Source organism: Nicotiana attenuata, chromosome 10, assembly GCF_001879085.1.
Source record: "Nicotiana attenuata strain UT chromosome 10, NIATTr2, whole genome shotgun sequence".
Classification (NCBI taxonomy): Eukaryota; Viridiplantae; Streptophyta; class Magnoliopsida; order Solanales; family Solanaceae; genus Nicotiana; species Nicotiana attenuata.
In genome coordinates, this window is record NC_031998.1 from 22849289 (window position 1) to 22864927 (window position 15639).

Consider the following 15639-nt stretch of genomic DNA (forward strand, 5'->3'; position numbering starts at 1 on the left):
CTGCGTTGACACGCTCGATAAGAATGATATGTTTCTCCACCCAAATTCCTTCTATTCTCAACAACCGGAACAGTTTGATTGGTGTAAATGGGATTCCTTCCGTCCCCGTGGATGATTACTTCCTGATGATTCCATTCAAACTTTACGGCCTGATGTAGAGTGGAGGCTAGAGCCTAAGTAGCATGTATCCAAGGTCGTGCCAACTGCATATTGTATGTGGCGGATATGTCCAATACATTAAATTCAACATCAAACCAAGTCGGGCCCATCTGCAAATAGAGGTTGGTCTCCCCAATCGTGGCCCTTTGGGACCCATCGAATGCTTTCACGTTCATATTTCCTTCTCGTATCTCATGCAAACTTGTACCCAACCTCTTCAAAGTGGTCAGTGGACATATGTTGAGACTCGAACCCCCATCTATCAGGACCCTGGCGATGAATTTGTCCTCGCACTGTGATATGTAGTGCCCTGTTGTGACTCAGTCCTTCCGGTGGAAACTCGTCTTCTTGAAAAGTGATCTTGTGGCTTTCCAACACTTTTCCTACCATGTTGGCCATTTCTCCACTATTTATGTTATTGGGTGCATAGGCTTCGTTCAACACTTTCATCAATGCATTTCTATGTGCTTCGGAGTTCTGCAGTAGTGATAGAATGGATATTTGAGTAGGGTTTTGTTCAGATGATCAAACACAGAATATTCTCTTGCTTTCACCTTTCTCCAAAGATCATCCAGGCCAGTTTCAATGATAGGCGGCTTGGAAGCGGCTTCTTTACTTGTTCCTCCCAAATGCTCAGGCGTGTAAACCCTACCAGTTCTGGTCATGCCTTGTGTTGCACCTGTTTTCTCCATTTTCCCCTTTGCTTTCCTTCTCGCCTTTGCAGCATAGTCCCATGGTATGGCTACCTCAACTTAAAGGACAATGTAGGTGCTACCGTCACAGTGAAGGGTGTGGTCACTTCCACCTCAAACGGAATTAGCGTGGCCGAGGGCATTGTTACTTCAACCTCAAACAGAGTTGGCATGGCTACCTCAACTTCAATCGGTGACTGTATCTGTAACACAATAGGTGTGAGAGTGACTGGAGGTATTTTAGGATCATCCCCTTCCCGAATGAGTCCGATTGACCCTTCAGGATCCCATTCTTCATCAGTTTCTATCACATTTACCCTCTCGCCCCTGTGATACGGGAGAGGATTGCTGCGGACATTAGGTGCAGCCTCTTTTGCTTGTATAACCTTTATGTCAATCAATGTCTTGATCTTACCCTTCAAAGTGTAACATTTATTAATAGTATGACCTTTCATGCCCGAGTGGTAGGCACATATCTTGTTTGGATTGACCCATTAAGAGGAGTTTTCCATGGCAACAGTGGGAATGGGAGTGACATAACCAGTAGCCTTTAGTATCTCATACAACAGGTCGATGGGTTCAGCAATTGGAGTGTATTGTCTGGGTGGTCTATGATCGAAATTTGGTTTGGATTTTTGGTAGTTTTGGCGGGTTGGTGGTAAGTGGTAGTATGATGGCTGAGTATTGTAAGTATGGTAAGTGGTTGCGGGTTGTTTGTATCAAGGAGGTGAAGGCTGATATATGGGTGGGGACATTGGTATGTGAGAGGAGACTTCGGACCTTGGGCCACCATCACTGCCCCTACTTCCTTCTTTTTAGAAATGTCGCAAGACTGCAAGGCTTTATTTATAGCCTGGAGTGCCACAAAATTTGTTACCATTCCGCTCTTAATACCCTCTTCTATTCTTTCTCCCAATTTGATGATGTCAGAAAATTTATGATTCTCAATAACCATTAGTCTCTCATAATACTGCGGATCCTGAGCTCGGACAAAGAACTTGTTCATTTATTCTTCTTCCAGTGCTGACCTTACTTTTGCAGCTTCTGATCTCAACCGAGTAGCATACTCGCGGAAAGTTTTTGTTGGCTTCTTCTTAAGATTCTGAATGTAAAAGACGTCTGGCGCATTTTCTGTATTGAACCTTGAACCGATCCATAAAATCTGACACCATGCTTACCCAGTTAACCCATTTCTTCGGGTTTTGACTGATTTACCAGGATAGGGCATCTCCAGTGAGGCTCCTCATGAAAAACTTCATGCGGATTCTTTCTTCTTTACCAACCCCTACAAGCTTGTTACAATATGTTCTCAAGTGTACCTTCAGATCACCTGTCCCGTTGAACATTTCGAACTTTGGAGGTTTGTAACCGTCTGTTAGTTCTACATCCAGCTAAATACACAAATCCTCATAGTTCAAACCCTCGACGCCTTTACCACATTCGACACCTTGGATTCGACTAATAAGTTTCTTGAGTTCCTCCGCCATATTTTTTATTGTCCTTCTCGACGGACTCCGTTGTGTACAGGGTCTGTTTTGGAGTGTGGGGTAAGGTTTCCACGTATATGGGGTTGTTTTTATGGACTCCAGGAATCTGGGTGTAGTGGTAGCCGTTGGTTAAGTTTTGGGGATCAGGGGTAGGTTGTGGTGCGTTTTAAGGAGCACGGTAGGTGGTGGTTTGTGGGTACTAGGTTGGATGATGGTGATGTTGTGGAGGAGTTGGCATTGGTGGAAGATTAGGATATTGAGGAGGCGTGGAATATTGATGAGGCGCGGAAGGATTTTGCGGGTGCTGGTTTTGTGTGTTCTGAGGAGGTGCTGGGTTTTGGGCATTTTGTTGATTGCTGTCAAGAACATTCAACGTAATGGAAAGGTTTGCCATGTTTCCGACCTGCTCAAGTTCCCCTTGTAACTCCAGTATCTTCTGTTCGAATCGCAAGACCAAGTCATTCTTACCCGAGTACTCCAACCATCCAAAGTCTCGATATTCTTTGCATGCATAGCGTTGTCTTTCCTGATACCACTCATATCGTCCATTTTAGCTTTTCCCTTGCTTTTAGGATCACTTGGAGGAGGAGGAGGTGGAGGACCTCTAGATCTTGTATGATATGCTAATGATGTAGTATGCACAAACCAACCTTTAGGGGATGGGAATAAACAAAGAAAAGAAGAAAAAAAAAGGTAAACAAGTCAGTAAGGACTATTAAAGGGATATTTGCGTTATTTAAACACATATATTGGAATTATAAATTCGCGTCCTAATTTGGGGGACCTTATTGTGCCTGAGGTAGGCCTAGCAACACATAGACTTGGAGAAAATTTATGCCAATAATTGCTTCATTCCATTTATGTGAAAATAAATCAAATCTTTGCTAAAACGATAATAATAAGAGAGTTACTAATGGCATGTGCCTTATTACAATCGAAATCTAAACTAAACTAGAAAGCAGTAAAACAACATTCCCCTAATCTACTCTGTCTCAGAAGGACCTTCCTCCGTGCTTTGCTCTTTTGGCTCCATCGATCAGATTCCCCAAGTCGCGCTTATCCAGCAATAGATTTTCCAACAATCCAGCAGCAGTGGTGGGATATTTTGGACCATGCCGAACCTGGGGACTTCGTGCTTCATTTTCTGCAAACAAATAGGGTTAGCCCTCTACCCCTCGAGATTCGACTATTTACACACTAATAATCAACATATTGGCAGATTTTTTCCAAATAATGCATATGACATGACGATGTCCATTGGGATTATGAAAATCCCGACGGACTTTGGACAAGGCTTGCCTTAGAAGGTTATCACGCGGACAACATTCTAACCCTACTAGGTTTGGACATGATGCATGCACAGTTAATATTAGAGTGGGGGTTTCTAGAAGAGTCTAGACCGGTTCCCTCAAGTGGATAACTTGAGAGGGAAAGGCATGGAACCGTCAACTGCACCGTTGATCGACTAGTTTTACCGCAAATAAGCCTTTCCAAATTTAAAGGGTTATTTAGGAAGAGCGCGGACACTCATCAAGTCCCGCTATGGTATCAATTAGGCACGAGTGGAATATGACGTGGAGCATGCTTTACGCAAAGATAAAATAACACGTTGTCAAATATTTTGCATGATGAAAACAGTAAATGTAGTATTAAATGAAATGTAAAGACATAAAAATAAATGAAACAAGAAGAAGTTAGTTCGCGCAATGTGGAAATTGTAATAAAGTAAACGAGGGAGTGAGGGTGGGGAGAGACATGATGTAGCAATTCTTAACAAAAATGTCTTGGAGCAAGCAAACATGACTAGAAATAAAGGAAAATGCATGTTATGACCAAATTGAGCAGAGATTTGCATATTAATGCGAATTCAAATAAAGGAAAAACGGGGAAAAGGGTGTACAAGTAGCAATAAAAGGGAAACGGGAGCGGGATATTCATGTAACAGCAAAAATAATAAAAGACACATTTATCAGAGAAGACTAATTCATATAGACCAAGTTCGCTTATGGCAAGAGCCTAAAAATATTCCCAGCAGAGTCGCCATGCTGTCGCGCCCTTTTTTCTCACAAAATCGGGTTTCGACATGTGACAACTCTTTTAAGGAGGTGTTAAAAGAGAAAGTCGCCACCTAATGGGTTTGAGGTGCGTTAGGGAACCTATTTGCAAATAACTCTAGTTTAACCAATTTGCGTCACCAAAGATCGGGTAAGGGCTCAAATTACCTTGAAAACAAGGTGTTAGGCACTCCTCGAGGTCCATAACCGTGGGTCCCGGCCGAACTCGAATTATATGAATTAGTAAGACAAAAAAGACAAAGAAAGAAAGATGTTTGGGAAAATTCATTATTGAAAGACTTTTACTAAACACAAATAATTGATCTAAAGACAAGATGGGGGGGGGGGGGGTCCTAAGTTCTTAGCCTAAAGGATCACTCCGTGCAACATAAATAGTACTTCGTAACTCCCTCGAGATGAGGTGTTACTCGTATTATTCAGCGGGCACAGACTATCATTTCCTGCTACCCGATTAATACCTTTAAGTTTTTAACTAAGCGCACTAGTTGATTCTAAACCGTGCCCTATGCGTGCACTACTCGTCTCATGCCTATGGCCCAGGAGGCATTTGAACCTCTATTTTGGGTGGTTCTAGACTTAACTTAGGCTGCTCAAAAATGATAAATCTAAGCGACATTCAAAAATATGTAGGACTACACATAAGGGCAGTAAAAGGCTCAAGTTGGCCTCCACATATAAGCAACAATTGCACGCAGTCAGGTTTTACATATTAAGCAGGTGACGAGTTCCAGAATTAATACGAAATGGGGTCCTTAAATCTTATAGGCATGAATTATATGTCATTCTGAATTTTAAACATATAGGTAGCGCTGCTTTTAGGAACAACAAATTTGGCAGATTACGAGTACAACGAACCCTATAGGCATGCTTTCTAATTCGTTTGCGAAATAAGGCAGTAAAACAGTTGGTAGTTCAAAATTACTAGCATTTAATCGGCATACTTTCTGGGCTAGCAATAGAGTCCTATAGGCAGGATTTCTAATTTCGTATCCGTACAGGCCTAAAGTATACCCAGCCAAGCCAGGCCTTCAATTTCGTATCCATACAGGTTTCACCACAGCCTAGAAACCTCAAGAGCACTCGAACAAAACCCAATAGCCATAGTTGGTCGACGGATCCAAAAAACAGTCATTTACACAAGCCAATTGGCTTATTCAGTAGGCATAGAGGGGACAGAACTGAGCAATTAGGACAAGGTGGCCAAAGAACCTTAGGCCCTAGTGTGTCAGAGTTCACAAGGGTCTTAGAGTGGACCTCGAGCCGTGCCCACACTAGGGAGTTTAATAGGGAAGCTTTAGAGGGGGACTTGGCTGTCAGCCGACCGAGAAGTAGAGACTCAGAATAGGAAACAACCAATAAAAATAGTATTAAAGTAATAAGGTTTGGAAAAGCACTTGCAAACACTACAAAATGAGCACATAGTGAACATATCAACACAGAGGGTGCATGAATTCATGAAAAACAAATTGATACTGTAAATTCCCACTTAACACAGTGGGGCAGGGTGACATATTAATAAGAAACAAGGAGCCTGAAGCTTCTGGGATTACCAAGTTAATAGGCAAGGAGCATTAGGATAGTAAGATAAATAGTTTTCACTAATGCAACAAATTTAAAACCTAAAGGATCAGATTATGCAAAAAATATGGGTTAAACAGGTGACTTATACTTGATGAAGCACAAAGGGCATCAGTCAAGAAAGATCAGTTGTTAGGGGTACAGAGTTGGCAGGGTAAGACCATATTAGGTGACAAACATAGTCATAGGAACAAATTATAACTAGAGTGAGGGTCTCAATACAGATTAGGACATAAATTAATCACTATAGAAATTTAGAACAAGGCAGGAAACAGGATTAGGCCATATAGCCAATGCAAACGCTCAAATTATCAATACATTAAGCCAAGCATGCTTCCAGCCGTCCAAATTACCTAAGTTAGGTACAAACATTTTTAGGACCATGCTATAGGCAGAATTACACATGAACAAACTTAAGGAATTATATCAAGTGATGCAATTTCAGAGAACATAGGTATGATAATTAGCACATAATGGAATAAACATTGCGATGATTGAGAACTAATCAGTTATTGCTCAACAAACAAGAAAAAGAACAGCAATATGACCCAGAATCCCAGATGCGTCAAGTTCCCAAGAGTTTCAAAGAACCCAGGGCAGTGCTCATACCCAAAGAAGGTCTCAAAGTAGGAAATCCGGTGGCCTTGGCTTTCAGCCGGCCAAGAGCCAAAAATGGAACAAGAGAACAGAATAACACAGAGTAAAGCCCTAATTTTTTTCCAGTGAAAAATTAACGATAGATGTCCTCTCCAGGAGGGAATGGGGGGGTTTATATAATAGTAAGAATCAAATGGTAACAGAGTGATTTAAGCAACAAACAAGGAAAATAATATACAAACAGGTCTAAAAAATCAATTTAAGAGATCTGTAAACCCTAGTTTTTTAGGGAAAGTAAATATCAACAAAATATAAATAAAAATCGGACTCACAACAGAATAGGACGAGTATAGACAAAATAACAGTCAAAAATCACAGGTTTGAACCAATTTTGGTTCGATTTTGAAGAGATCTGTAAACCCTAATTTTAGGAAAAGTAAATATCAACAGAATATAAACAAAATCGGACTCACAGTAGTATAGGATGAATATAGACAAAATAACATTCAAAAATCAGAGATTTGAACCTTTTTGGTTCGATTTTGAAGAGATCTGCTTGCCATGTTTAGGCAAGCACTATAGGAGAATAGTCAGTACCAAAAAGGGGTCGAGTATAGTAAGAAATGAAGATCAAATCCATACTTGGTGGGATTAGGAGAAGAATTTGGGGGCGGCAGCTTTAGGATTCTTCAGAGAGGGTGGGGGTAGGGAGATGAGAGGATACAGAGGCGGCGGGCAAAGGGGAAATGGGGTTAGGGTTAGGGGTTTGGTTAGTTAAAGGGAGGAATTAGATATGGGCCGTTGATCTCAGAGATCAACGTCCACGATTAAAAGGGGGTTGGGTCGGGTTAATTTAAATGGGTTGCGATCGGTTTTGGGTTAAAAGGGGTTATTGGTTTGGGCTAGGGTTATTGGGCTAGTATGTTGGTCCGAAAATGTTTAGAAATTGGGGCTACTTGTTAAATACCCAATATTTTATCAATAAATAATTTATAAAAGTAATTAATAAATAAAAAAATATTATTCGTGCATTGAAATGATTGAAAATAATAACTTGACATTATAAAAATATAAAAAGTTATTTTATTATACATGAATATAGGCTATTATTGAAAAAATATGCAATTAGCCTAAAAATGCAAATGTAATTATGAAAAAATGAAGTAAAATATTTAAAAACATGCCTGTTGGTGTAAATAATAAGTTTGGATGATTAAAACATCATAAAAATATTTTGAAGGATAATTATTGAATATTTATAAAATAAAAATGCAAAAAAAAAAAAATTAATTTAGGGCTTCCAAAAATCATGGAAAATTATGTAAAATGCTTGTATAAGTTTATAAACTAAATGATGATGCAAATATACTATTTTGAAAAAATATATATAAATTTAAGAATATGAGGGATAATTGGGTATCAACAGGCGGCATCTCCGCCCTCGGGATCTTCCTCGCCTTTAGACTCATTTAAACTCTCTGAGTCTTCCTCGGGAAAGGCCAGCTTCCGAGCCCTGTCTTCTTCCGCTTTGGCGTTCTCGAGTTCAGCCTGTATATCGAAGCCCTGAGCAAGGACTCCCTCGAGGGCTTCCCTTCGAGCTTGCCACATTGCATGTTCTATCATGCTATTGGCCTGCGCCTGGATGGCCTCGACGTCGACCTTATACTAGGCCACTTTTACGTCAGCTTTGACGTTGGCCGCGACCACCTCAGATTTGGCCGCCTCGAGTTCATTGGCCAAGTTTGCCTTATCGAAATTAGCCAAGTCCAATTGGGACTGAAGCTCCTTGATTTTCTTGACCTGCACCGAGGCCTTCTGCCTCGTAGCTCGAAGCTGGATCTCGGCCGACTCCAGTTGTGCTTAGGAAGCTTCCCTATTTGAGGCTAAGATGTCCATATTTTTCTTCAACTCCTCAGCCTCAACTCGGATTATATCCACTTGTTTCTGAAGCTCCCCGATCTATTCAAGCCTCTACCGGACCTGCAGACTCGGATCTTTAGTCATTATCTCCAATTCGTCTTCACTATCGTGAAGCACTCGGAATACCTGCTCGGTCATCTCGGCATGCTCATCCCGATCCGTTACTAAATTGGCTTGAATCTTCTCACTGAGAAGCTTGTAGGTGTCACTTTTCTCAATGAGGTCCCGGACCTTGGCCTGGTGGTGAATCAATTCCTCCCGGTATCGGAGGAAAGCCTCGTGATATAGCACCGAAGCCTGCAAACATAAGGGAAGATGTTATAGTTATTTACAACTTTAAAAGTTAGAATATACAAAAAAGAAAGACACGCAAACTTACCCGGTTTAGTGCTTGTTGAGTGTTTACCTTGAAAATGGTAATAACAATTAGATTTTGATTTTGTGGTTTTAAAAATACGTGATTTATTTTTATGCTAGTTGTTAGGCAATAGATGCTAAGTGAGAGACTAGAAGATAAGATAAGAGCTTGGAGATAATGTATTAAACAAACTGAATGGCTGAGAATCGGGGCCTCGAGCTGGCATATACGGGGCCTCCAGGTCGAGTTGGGTTCCTAGCTAAGGGAAGTCGATGAAGTAATAACACTTATGAGAGCTTTGATGGCGGCTCTTTATGATCAATTATGAGAAATAAATGAAGAACAATTAGTGAAATGTAATGAATGCAAGTAAGATAATGAATGTAGGCAATAGAATCAAATAGAGAGTATGTTTGAGTTAGAGAACAGAGAATGTTCTTGTTCTTGTATTGAATGTTGTGTTGTCTACCTTAAAAAATGACAAGGATCCCGTTTATATAGGAGGGGGAATCCCAACATGGTACATGTATAATTATTACAAAGAGACGTAGCGGGTACAACTATTTAATGGTTTTTGGTACAGACTAGTACTATTCTTGCAGGTGTTGTCAGCTTTGGCCAAGTGCCTTGGGAATTTCCCGCTTGTCTATGATAGCCACCGATTTATGCTGCCCCAAGGTCGAGCGTAGGGGACCCTTGGGGTCGAACCTCGAACTGTGCCCCGAGGTTTCTGGAGGCAGGCTGAGGAACGTCATAACGATCATAAATTCTGACTCTCCGATTTTAGCCGTATACAAATAGTCCCCGCGTTTCTTAGAATGGAATGATATGAACTGATTTTGACATCAACTTCCTCGAGCCTCTCATGATGACATCATGTTTATGACATAAGCTTTCTGAAATATCCCATCAGTTCATCTTCCCAGAAGCATTCAATACACTACCGGTTTGTCAATACAACAGTTTCTTCAATTTGCTTTTGTCTTGTGCTGGATTCCCTTTTACCTGTGTTTGTGAAGATTCCAACCGTGTGACTTTATCGATCAGTCCGAATACTAGACTCGGACATAGGAATTCCTTCGATTCCCGATTGGTTAACATGATGCCCCCTGAAACACTTTGCCATTCCTCGGAGTAAGTCTGGATTGATCCGATATAAACTTAGACTTCCGAGTTCGAATTGAATGAGAGCGGGGCCTCGATTTTTTTCAAAATAAAGCTTAGCCTTTTTAGGCATCGTCGATAGTCTTCGAGTGAATGTCCACTTGATCATCTGAAAATAAAGATAGCCATTAGGCCTTTGCCAATAGCCCCTGAGCGCGGATACACTCGAACTCTGGTGGCCCTTGGGCTTAGTAATCGAGCGAGCGTTTGCTCGAGCTTGAAATAAAGGCAGCCCTGAGGCTTTATGAATGGTCCCCGAGTGAGAAAAGACTCTAACTCGGGCACCATCTCGAGGCTAGGTTTGTGTGGATGGCTCCTTAGAGCCCACCGTTATAGCAACAAAGATCCTCGAGATCGGGCACCATCTCGAGGCTAGGTTGATTCGGGAATCTGTGACCCCTCGAACAGCGTCGTTCGCATGACATGGCTATGAAGTGACCAAGGTGGTCCCGCCGGTACACTTCTCCGAAAGTGGTAATGGAATAGTTAGAATTAATTGGCCTTTAGAGTAGGCAGACAGTCGCCGCTTGCTCTACATATGAGTTCGCTTTTGATTCTGCTACTTTGAGCAGCTATCCTTTTCATAGGGCTTTCCTTTCTTGCGTAAGTCCTTTCACCATTTTAATTCGAAGCTTTCGCCTAAGTTCGTATTTCCCTTTTCTTGCTTCACCATAGTTATGGCTGCCACGCCCAAGCCCATTTATCGAGAAGAGGGGAGTTCAGCCTCTATTTCCCGCTCGATCGGTGGTACACCACCGGCGTCTGGCGAGCCAACCTCGAGATGTCTCGTTTCGAGGAGGGACTTTACGTTAGAGTGACCTCCCAATGTTCAGGGCCATTGGGAGCATGTGTCGAGGTTCATTCCATAGATAGGAGAGGGACATCTCGAGGCAGTTAGGAGAGACTACAGGTAGGGAGAAAAGGCGGTACTGCTGATACCTTCCCTGGAAGAGAACATCATGGTTCATGCAGAGGGGTTTTTGAACGTATACACGTACTTTTTTGCGTTGGGCCCTCTCGATAGAGTTGTGCTCGGCTTCTGTTGAAGATATCGGGCTACCCTGGCATAGGTTCACACGTCGTTCTTGAGGATAGTATCGATGGTGAGCTTCTTTACTGATGGAGCCGGGCTTGAGTTCACCCTTAGCCATCTTATCAGATTGTATCGGCCCTTTCATTACCGAGGCCTGATTACTTTACAACGTCGATGCGCAAGGCCCTATGTTGCCGACGATGAAGAAGATGGAGACCGAGGATGGATGAATCAATTTTTCCGAGTACGGACTGTCGATATTATCCTCGCGGAGTTCCTACCATTTCCTGAAAAAAATGGAATTTCACACATAAGTGGTACACTTGCGTGTTTATTATTTTTGCTCATGGTGGAGGCGGGCTCCGTAAAGATGCCTTCCTTTTCTTTATTACAGCGATCCTGTGGATGCCATACGAGGTCACCGACCTGGCAGATTGGACTTGGAAGCTGGCAGCTCGCTCGACCTATGATGGGCGTAAGTGGCGAGACCTGTTGAAGGGTGGATAGGAAGCGAAACACCACGGCACATGACGTGTGGTTTATTTTCATAGAAAGAGACTTTCTTTTATGTGTATTAACTCCATCACCGCAGGCATTGGAGAAGTTTCTGAGATGAGGCCGTTTACTCTCGGAGAGGAGGAAGGATCGTCGGCTTCGATGCTGAGGAATGATAACAAACAGAAAGAGTCCTCGAAGGATGAGGGTGCTCATAGCGAGGCAAGCCCTGCTCGAAGGCTCAAAAAGGATGTATCGGCTGAGCCTGCAGCATCCGAGGCTTCTAGCCTTGGGAGAATGGTTCCTCCTTTGCCGCCGTCTTCTTTTCCCGTCGAAGGTACTTCGAGGGACAAAGACTTTCTGCCGCCTTCTTCTTCTCCCATCGAAGGTACTTTGAGGGATAAAGATTTTCTGCCGCCTTCTTCTTTTCCCATCGAAGGTACTTCGAGGGATACAGATATTATGCCGCCTTCTTCTTTTCCCGCTGAAGGTACTTCATGGGAAATCGAGGACAGGGACCATATTCCTATTGGGAGTGGTTCTACCGGGGCCGATGGGACCAGGCCAGTAGATATGCGCTCAACTTTCGAGGAGGCTCATCGGCTATGTTCTGTGGTCAGTTTTGGCTGAGTGTATTGGCTTTTTAGTTTTGCACTTTCATTTTCTGATTGAGCTTCCTTTCCAGTGGCCTTTGACAAGCTCAAGTCCGAGCTCCTCCGACGTGAATCCAGGTTGCAAAAAGCCTTGGAAGGGGAGAAATCCCTTGGGCTTCTTTGCGATAAAAGGGAAAAGGAGTTAGTATACCTTCGGTACGAGGCGAGTCGAAGTCTGGACTATGAAGGCTACCTCGAGAGACAGGTAACCTTTGTTTTGAGGGGATACATGTTTCTTCTTCTATCCTCGGAGACTAATAATTTGATATTTTAGTTGTAGAGAAAGACGGAGGACCTGAAACGCCTTTGGGGCGAAGTTGGATAGGCCAAGTGTAAGTGTAATGAGCTAATGGCTCAGATAGATGCCCATGTTGTGGCCAAGAAGAATGCTTTTGGCCAAGGCTTCTACCCTCGAGGTGCAACTTTGGAATGCTTGTGAAAACAGCTTGACCCAGACGAGCAGGATTGCAAAGCTCGAGTCTGACCTTTTGATATGAAGGCCGAGGTCGTGGATGCCCGGGCTGAAGCTGAAGAGATTCGAGCTAAGGCCGATAAGAAAGTGGCCGTTTATTTAAAAGATGATGCCAACGCTCGAGCTGAGTTCAGAGGGGCTTCCGATCGGGAGAGCAGAAGTAATGAATATGCCCGATGTAGATCCCTGAGGAAAACTCTCAGGGAGAACCACGCTAGGGGCTTCGATCTAGAGCAGGCCAAGGCGGATGAATACGATGACAAGTTCCTCTTGTCCGATGCCGAAGATAATGAGGAAGAGGCTGATGGGGCTGCAGTCCCCGAGGGGAACGTAGACTAGGCCTTTCCTTTCTGATTCTTCGTATAATGCTCTAAGAGAACATTGTAAAATGATGCTTCGTATTTTTTCGCACATACATATAAAGAGGAGTCTTTCGATTTTCTCCTTTCATGAATTTCTCTTTGCTTGAGTATGTCTTTCTTTGTCTTGAATTTTGACGTTTGTGTATGATTAGCCAGGTGAACTCGACTTTGAGGAAAAACCTTTAGGTTTACAAATCGGCCCTGAGGCGTGTTATGCTGGCCCGTAGGCTTTTACGCATTTGGTTGGTATGACCTCTGATCTAAGCTGGCGGCAATGGCTCTTACACAGTAGGTCGATACGACCTTTTAGTTTAAGTTGGCGATGGTGGCTCTAATCCATTAGGTTGGTACGAACTATTAGTTTAAGCTGGTGACAGTGGCTCTTACGCGTTGGGCCGGTACAACCTTTTGATTTAAGCTGGCGACAATGGCTCTTACGCATTGGGTCGATACGACCTTTAGTATAAGTTTTATTTTTCCCTCGTTGAAGTTTTTTGTGTTCGCACGAATCTTCGACGGTTCGATAAGAACCTCGATTGCGAGCCGTTATGTGACGATAGATGAGCACCTCGGGAGGTTTCGCTCGATGGCTGAATTGTTTCGAAGCCTGTTGTTTGGAGCTGACATAATCGAAGCTCTTTTGCTTATGTCGAGGGTAGCCTGATTAACCAATTCTTTTTGAAGTATTTTCGAAGTAATTTGAAGGCCTATGAGTTTATGGCGATGGTCGGGCGTCCCCGAGTCGCGTTAGTCTGGCTGGTACAGCCTCGTGACCATAGTCATTGTATTTGGCCGTAGCCTTTTATTCCCCGAGTGAAGTAGCTTCGGCGTCTATATCGAGGGTATGCCTTTTTAGGGGTCTTACAAGTTCGAATATATAGCCTTAACTTTAAGATCGGGATTATGCCTTTTGTAAGGTCTTATTAATTTGAACATGCCTTACTTGAGGTCTTACAGATAGGTTACTTGGCACAAGCATGATTCATGCCTGGCTTGAGGTATTACAGATTTGGTATTGCCTTTTGGAGGTCTTACACTATTGATAACGCCTCGTGGAGGTCTTACATTTTCTTGCATTGCCACGTGGAGGGCTTTCGGGCTTCAGGTCGCCCGCATGGGGTCTTATGGCCTCGGGCTCTTGATACCTCGATGGGGTGACCGTCGCTGATAGTCTCCGAGACGTCGAGGGTTTTTGGATCTGGAGCCGTTATTTGTATATTTTGATGTTGCCTCATCGAGGGCTTACTGGCTCGAATATTCCGGCCCGGAGGTATTACGGCTTCGAGTTTTTGATGTCAGTCCCCGAGGTTTGGGAATTTTCTGGCTCTGGAGCCATTCTTGAAAAAATAGCAGTTTTCTTTGAACCGCAAAGTGTTTTTGGATGGAAAATATTCCTTGATTACTTGGTACAAGTATACATGTTTCTGTCCTCGAGGGTTTGATTATTCAACGCGGACACGGTGCAATCGATCGTTTGGCCCGATACATCATTTTCCTATTAAGACCCTTTTTGGCTCATCTTAACTTCTTCGAGGAGGTGATCTCTAGGGGGATGTCCCCCAGTATTCGAGGTTGATTGAAGAGAGATCGTGAATACTTGTTAAGTTCTCCTTAGGTAGCATATAGATGTTGCCTCGTTAAAAAACCTTGCCGGTAAAACCCTTCTTGGGATAAAATCTGGTCGAAGGAAAATAGTGCAACGCATGCTTTAAAACCTAAGGTCTTCAAGCTGCAAGGTGCTTCGATTGTTCTAACCGGACTCCTACGCATAGGTTTGTGTAAAACGAAAATAAAAAAAGGGAGACGGTTATACCTTAGTAGTGATCGCGCTTCGAGCCTGATATTCTTAAAATGTTTGTTCCGGGGATGCGGTACGGTCCTATGCAAATTAACTTGGGTGCAGCCAAGAATGTAGCTCGTGATTGCTACTTGGCGGTTCGCTTATCCTTTGGCTCCTTAGATGTTGAAGGTGTCGATCTTGTGCCACATCGTGCACCGCGAACATCTCTCTTGCTGCATGTCGTTCTCCGTACACAGTTTTTATTCCGTCCTTTGTCAAAAATTTCATCATTTGATGAAGTGTTGATGGTACTGCTCTCATGCATTGTATCCATGGCTTTCCAAGTAAGGCATTGTATCTCATGTCTCCTTCGATGACAAGAAACTTGGCATTTAGGGTTGTGCCGGCCATGTTAACCGGGAGGGTGATCTCTCTTTTTGTCGTCTCGCTCGCCATGTTGAATCCGTTGAGGACTCGAGAAGCAGGCACGATTTGGTCGAGCAGTCCGAGCCGCTCCACCATCCTCGACCTGATAATGTTAGCCGGTCTCCCTAGATCCACAAGTAACCGTTTAATTTGAAATGTATTCACAAGAAAAGAGATTACCAGTGCGTCATTATGAGGCTGAGACAGGGTCTCGATGTCCTCGTCGCTGAATGTGAGAGCGTCCTCAGGTATGTAACCTCGAGTTCGCTTTTCCCTGGTGATGGATATTTTTGTTTGTTTGACAATGAGTTCCTGTGGGATGTCCACTCCCCCAACAATCATGTGGATGACATGTTGTGGTTCTTCTGTTTCATTTTTCTGTTCGCCT